Raw genomic sequence first — 12,857 nt, 5'->3', positions numbered from 1 at the left:
ATTTGTGAGACCATTGGTGAGACTATAATTCATTCCAACACTAATGTGTATCTTGGATTTCTCAAGTCATTCATGCATAAAAATATAAGATTTAATAAGCTATAACAAGTTCTTAACTAATATTAGTATATATGCTTATATAATTCTTTACACCAATTTTTAAATGAGCGGGGGAGGGGCAGAGAGAGAGAGAGAGAGAGAGAGAGAGACATACAGAATCTGAAGCAGTCTCCAGGCTCTGAGCTGACAGCACAGAGTCCGAAGTGGGGCTCGAACTCACGAACTGTGAGATTAGGACTTGAGCTGATGTCTGGCACTTAACCGACTGAGCCACCCAGGAGCCCCACCATTTTTTTTTTTTTTTTACTGTATGTTTATTGATATATTGACAGTTTTAGTGTGAGAGTCTATTGATATATTGACAGTTTTAGTGTGAACAATGAGCTATGGGAGTGTCTGTAGTTTGGCTTTTATGGTGATATTAATGTGGTATACTGACTTCTAGGGCATCTCACCCACCTCTCCCCATACCCTGATATATACCAAGTGAAACAGTTCTGATATTGGTCAGGGATATAATGGATAAAGGCTACAAAATTGGACTGCTACGCTAAGGTGGGCAAGGATGAGGACTGGTGAGTGTAGAAGTGTTTTTTAGATCTTTAATAAAGTGAATAAAGTGGTAATATATGAAGCTTGGTTGGGATAAATAACTACTTCCATTTTTTTTTTCACTGTATATTTTCATCTCCTGTAGGGGATGTGATAAGACAGTTCTGGGATGAAACAACTGGGCAGTCCCCTTTGGAAGATCATAGAGGAAGAAGGGTGAGACTAAGAAGCTAGCCACTGGCTTTGCCATGTTGGATACTGAAGCTTAAGGTGCAAGAACAAATAGGCTTTCTAAGGCTCATACAAGGTCTAACATATCTCACCAGAGTTAAAACAAACAAACAAACAAACAAACAAACAAGGGAGTTGGAGTCAAACCTTGAAATTAAGATCAAGACATATTTTCCTACTTAATACCTTTCATTGTTTGAGGATTCAGTCATCTAAATTTATCAATCCATAATAACATGAATGAGAGCAGTTAGTATCATGGCGGAGCCTTTGAATTCTTTTACACTTATTTATATCGAAGCATCTGTGCTCATATTCTCTACCTTTTTGCATGTTACTATAGATAAACAATCCCTGTTTTAGTTATGCATAGAACCTACCTGTGTTTTCTACCCAAGGACATTGCTCCTGCAATTCCCTGAAATCGTGAAAGTATGGGATTAGGTGGGGAATAGTTAAACATTTACAAAAGTAAATAATCATGGTTCAAAATTTCAAGCTGAATGATATGGAAAGCTGAATAATTTGGATAATTTCCTCAATTTTAAATTTCATTCCATATGGGGAGCATGCTTACCACTTATTTGTTCTAAGATAGGAACACTACTTGCAGAAAGTAAATTTTCTTATCTTTTATCATGTGTCAGATATCAGAGAAAGCAAATATATAAGAGCCAGCTTAGATTAGAGCAGTGGTTCTCAAACATATTGGTCTTGAGATCTCTTTACAAACTTAAAAATAATTGAGGACCTCAAAGAGTTTTTGTGTATATAGATTATATTTGTTGGTATTTACCATATTAGAAATAAAACCTGAGAATTAAAATATACCTTTATTAATTAATTTAAATAAACACTAAATCCACTAAGTTTTAACTAACCATAGGGAGGGAATAAGTAGAGTTCTAAGTTGACCTACAGTGAGGTTTGCCCTTCCCTTGAGTATGTATGGAACCTGTGACTTGCTTCTAGCTAAAAGAATATGGCAAAAATGGTGGGATGACATTTCTGTGATGACATTACATTATGTGAGACTGTGTCTTAGACCGAAGCTAGAGTTTTTTCTCTGGCTTTGAAGAAGTCACTTACCATGTAGTGAGGGGCTGTGGGAAGCATGTATGGCAGGGATCTGAGGGGGGAGTCTCTGGGAGCTGAACGCAAGAAAAGGAGACTTCAGTCTTAGAGTCACAACGAACTGAATTCTGTCAACAATCATCTTAGCTTGGAAAAGGACCCTAAGCTCCAAAGGGAACGTGGTTCAGCCAACACCTTGATTACACCCTTGAAACCATACTTGGACTCCTGACAGTTTCTATAGAAACCGTAAGATAATAAGTGTATTTTTTTTTAAGTCATCATGATTGTGGAGATTTGTTTTGCAGCAATAGAGAACTAACACAACATATTTCAAAAAGAAAAGAAAAACTTAGTAAGAAAATTGGCATTATTTTACATTTTTGCAAATCTCTTTGATGTTTGATTTAGTGGAAGACAGCTGGATTCTTTTATCTTCGTCTGTAGTCAGTATCTTGAGATATCACACATAATTTAGCCTCTGGAAAACCCTATGTAACACCCAAAAGAGAATGAGAGTCCAAAGGGCAAATAATGTATTAATATTATTATGAATATAGGTTTGACCTTGGAGATCCTCTGAAAGAGTCTTGGAATCCCCCTGAGGTCATTAGACTATAATTTTGAGAATTGCTAAATTAGAGAAAAAAATTTTATTAGTCTCTTATTCCATTACCAATAGAGTATTTAATTGTGTACACACAGAATTATATAAGATAACCTAAACTATATGAAACTCTCAGCTTCCTTCCCTATTTTTTACTTTATTTCTGGTTATGCCCTTGAGTTTGTCCATGTGGTTTATTTCCTCTGCTCCTCTTGATAAACAAATGTAAAAGATCTTTGTTGACTTTAGTTTCTTTTTTTTAAATAATTTTTTTAATGTTTACTTATTTTTGAGAGAGAGAGAGAGGGAGAGAGAACTTGAGTGGGGGAGGGGCAGAGAGAGAGGGAGACACAGAATCAGAAGCAGACTCCAGGCTCTGAGCTGTCAGCACAGAGCCTGGCGTGGGGCTCGGACTCATGGACCATGAGATCATGACCTGAGCCGAAGTTGGACACTTAACCAACTGGGAGAGTCTTCTAGGTGACCCTATTGACTAGAGTTTCTAGGAGGAATAGGTAGGAATATGTTTAAAATGTAGTGAATTGGACAGGGTTTTTCTTGAAGGCATGTTTTGACTGTAGCCTTTACCTACAATGTTATAGCCATTGAGAGATTTAGTTTAGAACTCAGAAGAGTTTGTACAATTTTTTTTAATAAGAAATTTATAGAAATTGTCTCTTTATTTTTAATTCTGTATATCTTTTATCTTTAATTGTGAGTGCATTACTTAGTACTAGTGCATGTTTCTCACAAGCGTTTTAGTTTTAATTTTGCAAGATCTCTTTTATCCTTAAAAATCTCGAAGACAGAGTTAGTCTCATGCATCTCAAGATAGCTCAAAACATGATAAATTGCTATTGTCCTAAAATTTGGGGTACAGTTAGGAACATTAATACAGATCATATGGATTTCTTCTGTAGTAATCTATGGCTACTCTAGTTTTTTTCAGACAAATAATGCAGCAAAAATAAGCAGAGTAGAGAATAAAAATTGTTCTTACCTATAACCAACTATTTTTATTTCTGTGCTATATACCTGCAAGATGCTTGTATATATTATTTAACACAGTTGGAAGTTTTGAGGTATGATTGGAAGCTCTTTGTCTGGAAAGGTCTTTCCAGGTTGGTTTGAAGGTTATTGGTGGAACAGTTCTCACTGTGCTTACATAATTACACAGCGCCTGAACTGGAAAATTAAACTTAAGGGTGACCTCCCCTCTCTACTGATAAAACCCCCTTTTATTTTGTTCTTTTTCAGTTCTTCTTTCTTTTTATAACTTTCCACCTGAGCACTTTTTTGTTTGTCTCTTTCTTAGATGTTAAGTTTTCAATTTATTTTTCCTCAGTAATATTTTCAGATTCTTGAGTTTTCTATTTATCCAATCTCTTCAACTATTTTCGTCTTCCTTTTCTCTGCACGAGAATTGATCTGCATTGATAGAGCAGAACTGACAAATTTTAGTCACATCTCTCACAAAAAGTTTATATTTTTCATGGCTATGACGCTACAGAATATATGCACTCAAACTTGTGGGGTGAAATTGCTTTTAGCTTCTGTGATATATATCTGAAATTTACTTATGTAAATTACTTGACATGGTTGAAAGTTTTGAGTTATGATTTAAAATCACTGTCTGGAAGGTGGTAAGAAACCTATTTCTTATAGTCGACTTTGCTTAATAAGAATTAGAGTCATGTGAGTGGGGACAGGATTATGAAAATTTGATCTTTTTTCATTGGAATATTTCCCTTTCCTGTCTAAATATATTTTGATGCAGTGCTTTGGTGCATCTTTGCATTTTACTCCCTCAAAAAAATGAGATTTGGGAGTTATGTTTATGTCCAAGCCTACTGTGATCTTTTTATTTGTGTTTTCCTATCATTTCTTTTTTTACATTCTGGGGGCACTTTTAAACTATAAAGTTAGCTTATGTTTTAAATGAGAGCATTCATGAGGAGTTGCTGACTGAGAGCCATGATAGTACTTAGTAAGGAGCGCTGCATTGTAAGGAGATGTGGATGCTCATTCTAACTTTGTCACCAACCACTTGGACAAAGAAAAAATGCAGCTCTCTACTTTCTGTAAAATGAGAGAGTTTAGATTTTATTTTAAATGTGATAGGATGCCATTGTAGGGATTAAACATGGAAGGAACATATTATTTATGTTTTTGTGTGGTCATTCTGTTGTGTGGAGAATGGTTGTAGGAGACAGGTATTGATGCACAGAGAAATTAGGAAGAGGGGCTCCTGGGTGGCTCAGTTGGTTGAGCGACCGACTTCAGCTCAGGTCATGATCTCACAGTTTGTGAGTTCAAGCCCTGTGTCGGGCTCTGTGCTGACAGCTCAGAGCCTGGAGCCTACTTCAGCTTCTATGTCTCCCCCTCTCTCTACCCCTCCCCTGCCCACGCTCTCCGTCTCTCTGTCTTTCAATAATAAATAAATGTTAAAATAATAATAAAAAAAGAAATTAGGAAGCTATTGAAATGGTCTGTGAGACAGATATTGCTAGCTTGAATTTGAATTGTAGCAAGATGTAAATTTTGATGGATTTGTGTTCCATTTTGAAGATAGAGTTGACAGAACCTACTGATAGATTGGATGTAGGTGGTAGAGTGTCAAAGAAGGAGGGATATCAAGGATAATTCCTAGGTAAACCATGGTCTTGTTCCAAGATAGGAAAAACTGAGGAGGAACAGATTTGGATGAGGAAATCAGAAATTTCGTTTGGACATATATTTGAGATGACCTTCTGATTCCCATTTGGGGATGTCAAGTTGATAGACAGTTATATGAGTTTGGAGTTCTAGGGGAAGATAAAGACAAAGATATAACATGTACGAGGTATTAAAGGCCATGGATTTAAATCATCTAGGTAGAGCATGTAGATTGAGCAACAGAAAACGTTAGGGCACCTGGCTGGCTCAATTGGTAGACCTTGCAACTCTTGAACTTGAAGTGTGTGTTTGAGCCTCACGTTGGGGTTAGTATTTACCTTAAACAAAACAACAAAAAAAGAACAGAAGAGGTCGATAACATGGTCACAATAGAGCCTTGGACATTCCCAACATTCAGATGCCGGCAAAAGACCCTGAGAAAAAATTACTACTGAGGAAGAAGAAAATCAGGAGGATGTGTTTCAAGAACAAAGAAGACAAAAAAAAAAAAAATGGTTAAAGGACCATGGGCAGTATAACATCAGTATCAAATGCTGTGGAGGGGAGTTATGTTAAGAAAAGAACAGAGATGGAAGTACTATAACACTGTATGTTAACTAACTGGAATTTTAAAAAAAGCTCAAAAAAGAGAAGAATGGAGGACTGCATTTGAATTTGGCAACATGGAAGTCATTGATGAGAGCTATCTTGATGGAGTATTAAAGATGGAAAATTGATTGTCATGGACTGAGAAGAGGATATGAAGTGAGGAAGTAGACATAGCAACTAAAGACAATTCCTTGAAGAACTTTTGCTGTGAAGAGGAGCATAAAAATGGAGCAGCACCTCGAAGGGAATTTGGGTTCAAGGGAAGTTCTTTTAAGATAGAAAATAGTATAGGGACGCCTGGGTGGCTCACTTGGTTAAGCGTCTGACTTTGGCTCGGGTCATGATCTCACAGCTCGTGAGTTCGAACCCCGCATCAGGCTCTCTGCTGACAGCTCAGAGTCTGGAGCCTGTTTCAGATTCTGTGTCTCCCTCTCTCTCTGCCCCTCCCCTGCTCGTGTTCTGTCTCTCTCAAAAGTAAATAAACCTTAAGAAAAGTTTTAAAAAAAGATAGGAAATAGTATAACAATAAAATCATTGGTGGCTCGATTCACACATAAAATAAATGTTATTCTTCATCATGACAAATATCGTTAGAACCAAGAGGTTTCTAAAATAGATTCCATAACAAATAAACAAGTCATTTTAGGAAGGAAACAGAAAGGGAAAAGGGAAGGCTAGATGGAAAATTGATAGAACAGGTCTTGTTTGTATTATACTTTCTACTTTCAAATTTGGCGCTTAATCACTCATAAGTAGCTGGGTTCTCTGATTAATCTTGATCTCTGTTCATTTGTAAGGGTCGAGCATGTCTGATTGTATTTCTAAGTTGGTAACATTGGATCAAGATGCCTGTAGATTTGCATGAGTTTATTTGCATAAGGTCTTCTGCTTTGGCTGAACCAAGACTAACAATTTTGTTTGCTTACCTTTTACCAAGGAAGGAAAGGGGGTAGAAGAAGGAAGCTTAAATGTCGTCTGTTCCCAGTCTATTTTCCTAGGCTAGGTTTGGGCCCTATTAGAGTGAGTGATTTCAGGCTAAAAGAACGCTTTTCAGGAGAATTGTTTTGAGGCACAGGATCACACATGGCAATTCTTCAATTTCCAGATGACAGAATATGTAACAGAGAGTTGATTATACCATTCTTCTTAAAACACTGCCTTTTATTGGCTTCTGGGTCACCACACTCTCCTGATTTCCCTCCTACTTTTGTGGCTGTTCCTCTCTTTCCTCCTTTAGTTGGTTCTTCTTTACCTGATGACTTACTGTGGAACTTAGTTCCTTCGTGCTCTGTTTTAAACTTTTATTTTTCCTTTTCATTTTGAACTTTCTCTTTGGGTGGTCTCATTTACTCACTTGATTGAAATCCTTACCAACACGCTGATGCTTCCTGAATTTATATCTACGGTTGAGAACTCTCTTCTGAACTCCAGGGCGATTACTTATTGCTTACTTATTTGCTTACTTATTTGTCCTATTGCTTACTTATTTGCCTTTTTAGCTATCTTGCATGCTGCTTAAATTCAACAACTCATCATCTTCCCCTTCCTTCTCCCTCAGTCTGCTCTTCCTTTAGCATTTTCTTTTTCAGCAAATTTTAAGACTATATGCTTGGCTACTTAAGAGAGAAATCTGAGAGTCATTTTTGACTCCTCTTTTGACCCTCATACTCTGCCTCCCAACCTGTGCAAATCAATCATTATGTCCTGTTGATTCAACATCTGCCTTTTTAGTCCTCTTTGTCTCCATCTTACTGTAATCATTTAAATTCAAGCCAGCTAATATGTTGCTTTGACTAATGCTTTAGCTTCCTAATTCATTTCCCTACATCCACATGTAGTGAGATAATATCTTGGTGTATTTGTGATGTTTTCAGCCCCTCATGATGTAATGAGTAGAAGGAAATTGCATGAAAGAAAAGAATTGTGGATGCGAACTCTCGGAGGCCAGTATTATTGCATAGTATTCTGTTTGCTGCCGTATTTTGCTAAAACAATTTATAGTTGCGCCAATGATTATTATTTCCAGTTTTCATGTACTAACAATGTGCAGTCAGTTTGCAAGCTTAGGTGAGTGCTTGGAGTCCCAAAGCTATAAACATTTCTTATACTGTGGTTCCTGGTGAATACAGTTATTAGAGATTGAGTTGGCTCATATTCATAGTGACATAGCCCCCTGAAGTTGTTGTATTGCTTCCAGGGATTCTCTTGACAGTTATCAAGGAAGTAGCTACTTGGAACTAGTTTTCCTAACAGTGGAGAGACTTAACCAAGTTGTGTTTTCAGAGATCTTGGTTCTCTTTCTTCTAATAGGTAGAATCTCTAGGCGTCAGATTAGATAATCACTCTGGACGTTTTCATTCTGGAGCTTACATCCAGGTCTGACTCTTGCATCCAATGGAAGAAAAATTGCTATTGCTGCCAGCTTGCAGGAGTGGGAACTACTCTGGTAAGAGCTGCTTGGCACTGGACTGTTGAAGCAACCCTGTAACACCTCTCATGATAACGCAGCCTGAGCCAAAGTGTAGTAGTGTTAGCCCTCCAATTTCTGGCCCAGAAAGACGAGTCAGAGACAGGATAGTGATGGTGGGGCTTCATGCATCTGTGGTGGCTTTCACGGTGCCCCCCCCCCCCCTTTCCTTTCCAAATCAGATGATAGAAACTAGTAGGAGTCCGGTCTGCAGCAATGACCCAAATTAGGGACAGGTAGATATAGAGTTCAAGCCCCGGGAAATACTACAGAATTTTTTTGTACATCAGAAAATAACAGTATCAACGTGTTCTTAAAAACTTATTGTGAAAACCACTGTAGGTATTTTGAACTACACTGTTCTATGATTTTACTCTGGAATCTTTAGATTTGTAGTATGCTTATGTAAGCCGATCTTCCTTAAATATTGTCCACACTAAGTTGAGGCACAAGCCAATTTACCTTTATTGAGTGACTTTTCCCTTCTGTGCTTTTGTTCAAAATTTCATCATCTGCCTTTATTTGCTTATTTCTTATCCCTGAGGTGAATGGTTCTATGGTCTTGCCTCAGGGAAATATTTACAATGCATGACATTAATTTGAAAAACATATGAAGACAACTTGTTCTCTGGACCATCTTTATTTATTTATTTTTTCAACGTTTATTTATTTTTGGGACAGAGAGAGACAGAGCATGAACGGGGGAGGGGCAGAGAGAGAGGGAGACACAGAATCGGAAACAGGCTTCAGGCTCCGAGCCATCAGCCCAGAGCCTGATGCGGGGCTCGAACTCACGGACCGCGAGATCGTGAACTGGCTGAAGTCGGACGCTTAACCGACTGCGCCACCCAGGCGCCCCTGGACCATCTTTCTTATATATAACCCTTAGATTTTTATCAGATGGTTCAAATAGCCAATGGAACAAGAATAATGCAACAGAAGAGACAGTGCAATTGTTTCAATTATGTAGATAGAACTATAGATGTATATTTTAAGAAAACGAAAAATTCCTTTAACACGTTTCTGGTATTTTTGTTATAGATTATACATTTTATATATCATACAGTTTCAGTTATTGATTAGCTATGTTTAAATGTTTGCATGTATGGAGCATTTTATTTATTTATTAAATTTTATTTATTTATTTTGAGAGAGAGAGAGAGAGCGAGAGCGCACATGTGGATGGGAGGGGCAGAGAGAGGAGAGAGAGAATCCCAGGCAGGCTCTGCACTGTCAGCACAGAGCCTGATTCAGGGCTCGAACTCACGGACCGTGAGATCATGACCTGAGCCAAAATCAAGATTCAGTCGCTTAACTGACTAAGCCACCCAGGCGCCCTGTATGGAGCGTTTTAGTAGGCACACTTTCGTACTCCTAAAAATTTAAAATAAACCCAGACATCTCTAAAACTATAAAATTGAAATATGCCATGAGGGATATTGAGCCTTACCAAGTAAGAGGCTTGTATTGTTATTTAGAAGAGAATAAGTTCCCAATTTTTATGCTTTCATTTAGGTTTTGAGTTTGTGGTGAATTTCTTAAGACATTTAGCTCACAGCCATTAGGCATTTGCAAACCAAGACTCTTAAGTAATTTTAATTTAAGAGCTTATACTTCAAGTATTTTTGAGGATGACATAATAAACGAGTTAGTGCTAAGTGGTTTTTTTCCCCTCTCCTTTGGATATTTCATAGTACTAACTAAACTATTTGAGTTGTTATAGAATCTTAGGAACTTCCTGACAAAGAAGAGAATACCTCTGCTAATGCATAAAGCTATTCACGTGAAACTTAATATTTGATTTACTTAAGCATTGCTAAGAAAAAGCTCATGGGCTGACATCATACTTAATTTGTTATGGTTATGGTTTCATTGTAATTGTAGAATTCTCTACTTACAGGTAGATTAAACTTTGGGCTTTTTTTGTGGTTAATGTATAAAGAAATACAATGGAAGAAAAAAATGTGATGTCTCACCCAGAAATAATCAATATTAACATTTTAGTGTTTATTCTTCCAGTGTTCTGTCAGCTTTTGAGCACTTTTAAAGTTTTGGTACATAATACTAAATATTTCTCAGAAAGGTTCTACCCAAATGCACTCTAGCAGTAAATCTGATATGAGACGGTGCCTCTTCTCTGACTCTCCGGACAATACTTTGCCAATTTCATGGGCAAACATACACTTTAATGTGATTATTTTTATTTGAATTCTTTGATTACTTAGCTTGAACTTTTTCACGTGTTGATATGCTGTTTAGAAATCTTCTTTAATAAAATTGCCTCTGCTGCTAGAAGTTTCTTAACACCTCTTCTGGGAGAGCTCTAGTTTGCTTTGTCGCTATCGGTGAGGTACAAAAGATTCTAATAGTACAGCCAAATTTCCACCATCAACTTCATTTGTGAGACTTAATGCTTCTCTGCTGGACTCAGTGTAAATACAGAGCTAATTATCTAATTTTCCCAGAAAGAGGTGAGTATCAGCATTGTATCCTGTCAACATCCAACAGACAGAAGGATAGAGCCTTACACAAAAGAAATTCATAAAGAAATGCATGAACAAGTATGATAAATAAAAGGACATAATTGTTAGAATCCTGGTTCCAATAATGTGATTCCTTAGGTAGCTCATAGTGAGGTTACTTGCAATTACTATGTACCTTAAAGTTTATAAAATGAGTTTATATACATTACATGTTCAAATATAATAATAGCCCTGTGAGGTAAATGATGTAGCTTGAAGAAACCATAGCCCAGGTATATAAAGTGGATGTCTTGAGGTATAATGGCTGGTTAGGTTTGGAGTCAATACTTAAATCTAGGCCAATAAACTCCAAGTGCCATGTTCTTTCTCTCATCGTAGAAGCTTCTGGTATTTATGTTACATGTGGCCTACAGTGTATAGAAAATGTAAAACAAATATTAGCTGTAAACATTCTTAAAATATTCAGGATATTCCAACAAATTACACAATGGTTTTGATTGCAAATATTGGTTGCTTTTGTATTTATGAACCTTATAATAAGATGTGGCCGGCTAAAGTAAACACAGAAACAAAGAACCAAATTGAGCCCTGAGCAGTTTCTTATCCTACTTATGGGATGTGACTAAAAGCTAATTACCTTTTCAATAAAATATAGACATCTGTTCATTCAACAAATATTTATTAAGTACTTACTTTGTGCTAGGCATTGTGCTATAGAATAAAACAATGTTTAGCCTTAACCTCATGGAACTGAGGGTGAAAGACATTAAACATTTTTTTTTCAAGTAAATATATAGTTACACTTTTATCAGATGCATGAAGAACGAGTACAGGGTATGATGAAAGTGCATAATAGGGGACCTAAGCTAAGTCAGAGAAAGTCTTCTTGAGAAAGTGACATTTGAATCCTTAAGAATGAATGGGAGCAGGTGAAAGGTTGGTAAGGGGAGGGGGAAGTGGAAGAAAGCACTTCTAGAATGTTGAGGGAATGAAGAGAAAGCTGACCAGTAGTGTGTGTTGTATAGTGAGAGCTGGAAAAGAAGGGTCTGAGGAAGGTAGTTGCTGTTTCTTTAGTTTTTAAAGAAGTAATTTTGCAGTTCATTCTAGTGATGTTTCCATTGCTGAGACCATTTTTTGGAACTCTTCCTATGACCTTGTCTTCAGATCCAACTCTGAAACAAAAGAAACTTTTTTTTTTTTTTATAGCAATGAAGAGTGCTTTGCAGTGTAACACCTTACTTAACAGACTTAACTTCAAAAGGGCTTTTGATTATTTATACAAATTAAACCTACCTGCAAGGGGGAAATATATACATACATACATATATGCACATACATATTCATCACAGTTAGTATGAGCTTTGAAATTAAGAATTTTAAAAATGTGTTTCCACTTATAGAAATTGACCTTTTATAGATATAAAAAATTCACTTATGATCAGAAGCTTAAGATTTTTAGCATATCAGGTTGCTTCTGTTTGAGTGAAAGGAAAGAAATCTATTTAAAGTTACTTATGAATTAAAACCATTGGAATGTTTGCTCTAACTGAAATATCTTTGATTAGGTCACTGGCAGGTAGTTTTCCTATTCATGTATAGAGACTAATCTATTCACAATGGATGTGTGTGTGTGTGTGTGTGTGCGTGTGTGTGTGTGTGCACATAGAAGACAGAATGATAGGGAAGGGGCATGTGATGTGGAGTCCAAGGCAGAGATCTTCATTCAGATACTCTATTTATATAAGCTGTGTGATCTTCAATCTTTTAAGGCCTCAGTTTCTTTTCATTTATGAAACAATAGCAGAACTACCACTTGCTCACATTTTCTGGATATTAAAAAAATAAATTTAGAAGTACTTTATAAGCCAAAAAATACTTTATAGTTATTACATATATATATTTCATAAGTAGATGAATGTGCACCCATAAAAATATAAAATAATAAATAATAAGCAAAACAGGGGCACTCTTGGTTGAGGACAAACCCATAATTAAACATCTTAATTTCTAAAAGAAAGAAATTACTTAAAAATTTGCATTATTACATGTTTATTTTGTGTTGCTCTTTTGTGAAATGCTTATTCATGTCAACAAAGAATTCACCAGTTTTTAAAAAAAC

General features: G+C 36.5%; 1 protein-coding gene across 34 annotated transcripts in view; it reads left to right on the top strand.

The window, feature by feature from the left end:
- The window catches only part of RIMS2 (regulating synaptic membrane exocytosis 2), a 614,335-nt gene that overhangs the window by 209,725 nt on the left and 391,753 nt on the right, over positions 1-12,857 (top strand). The gene's annotated exons all lie outside the window — the stretch shown is intronic.

This window comes from Puma concolor, chromosome F2 (assembly GCF_028749965.1).
Source record: "Puma concolor isolate L17-30 chromosome F2, mPumCon1.1.hap2, whole genome shotgun sequence".
Taxonomy (NCBI): domain Eukaryota; kingdom Metazoa; phylum Chordata; class Mammalia; order Carnivora; family Felidae; genus Puma; species Puma concolor.
This window is presented reverse-complemented; position numbering and strand designations above follow the sequence as displayed.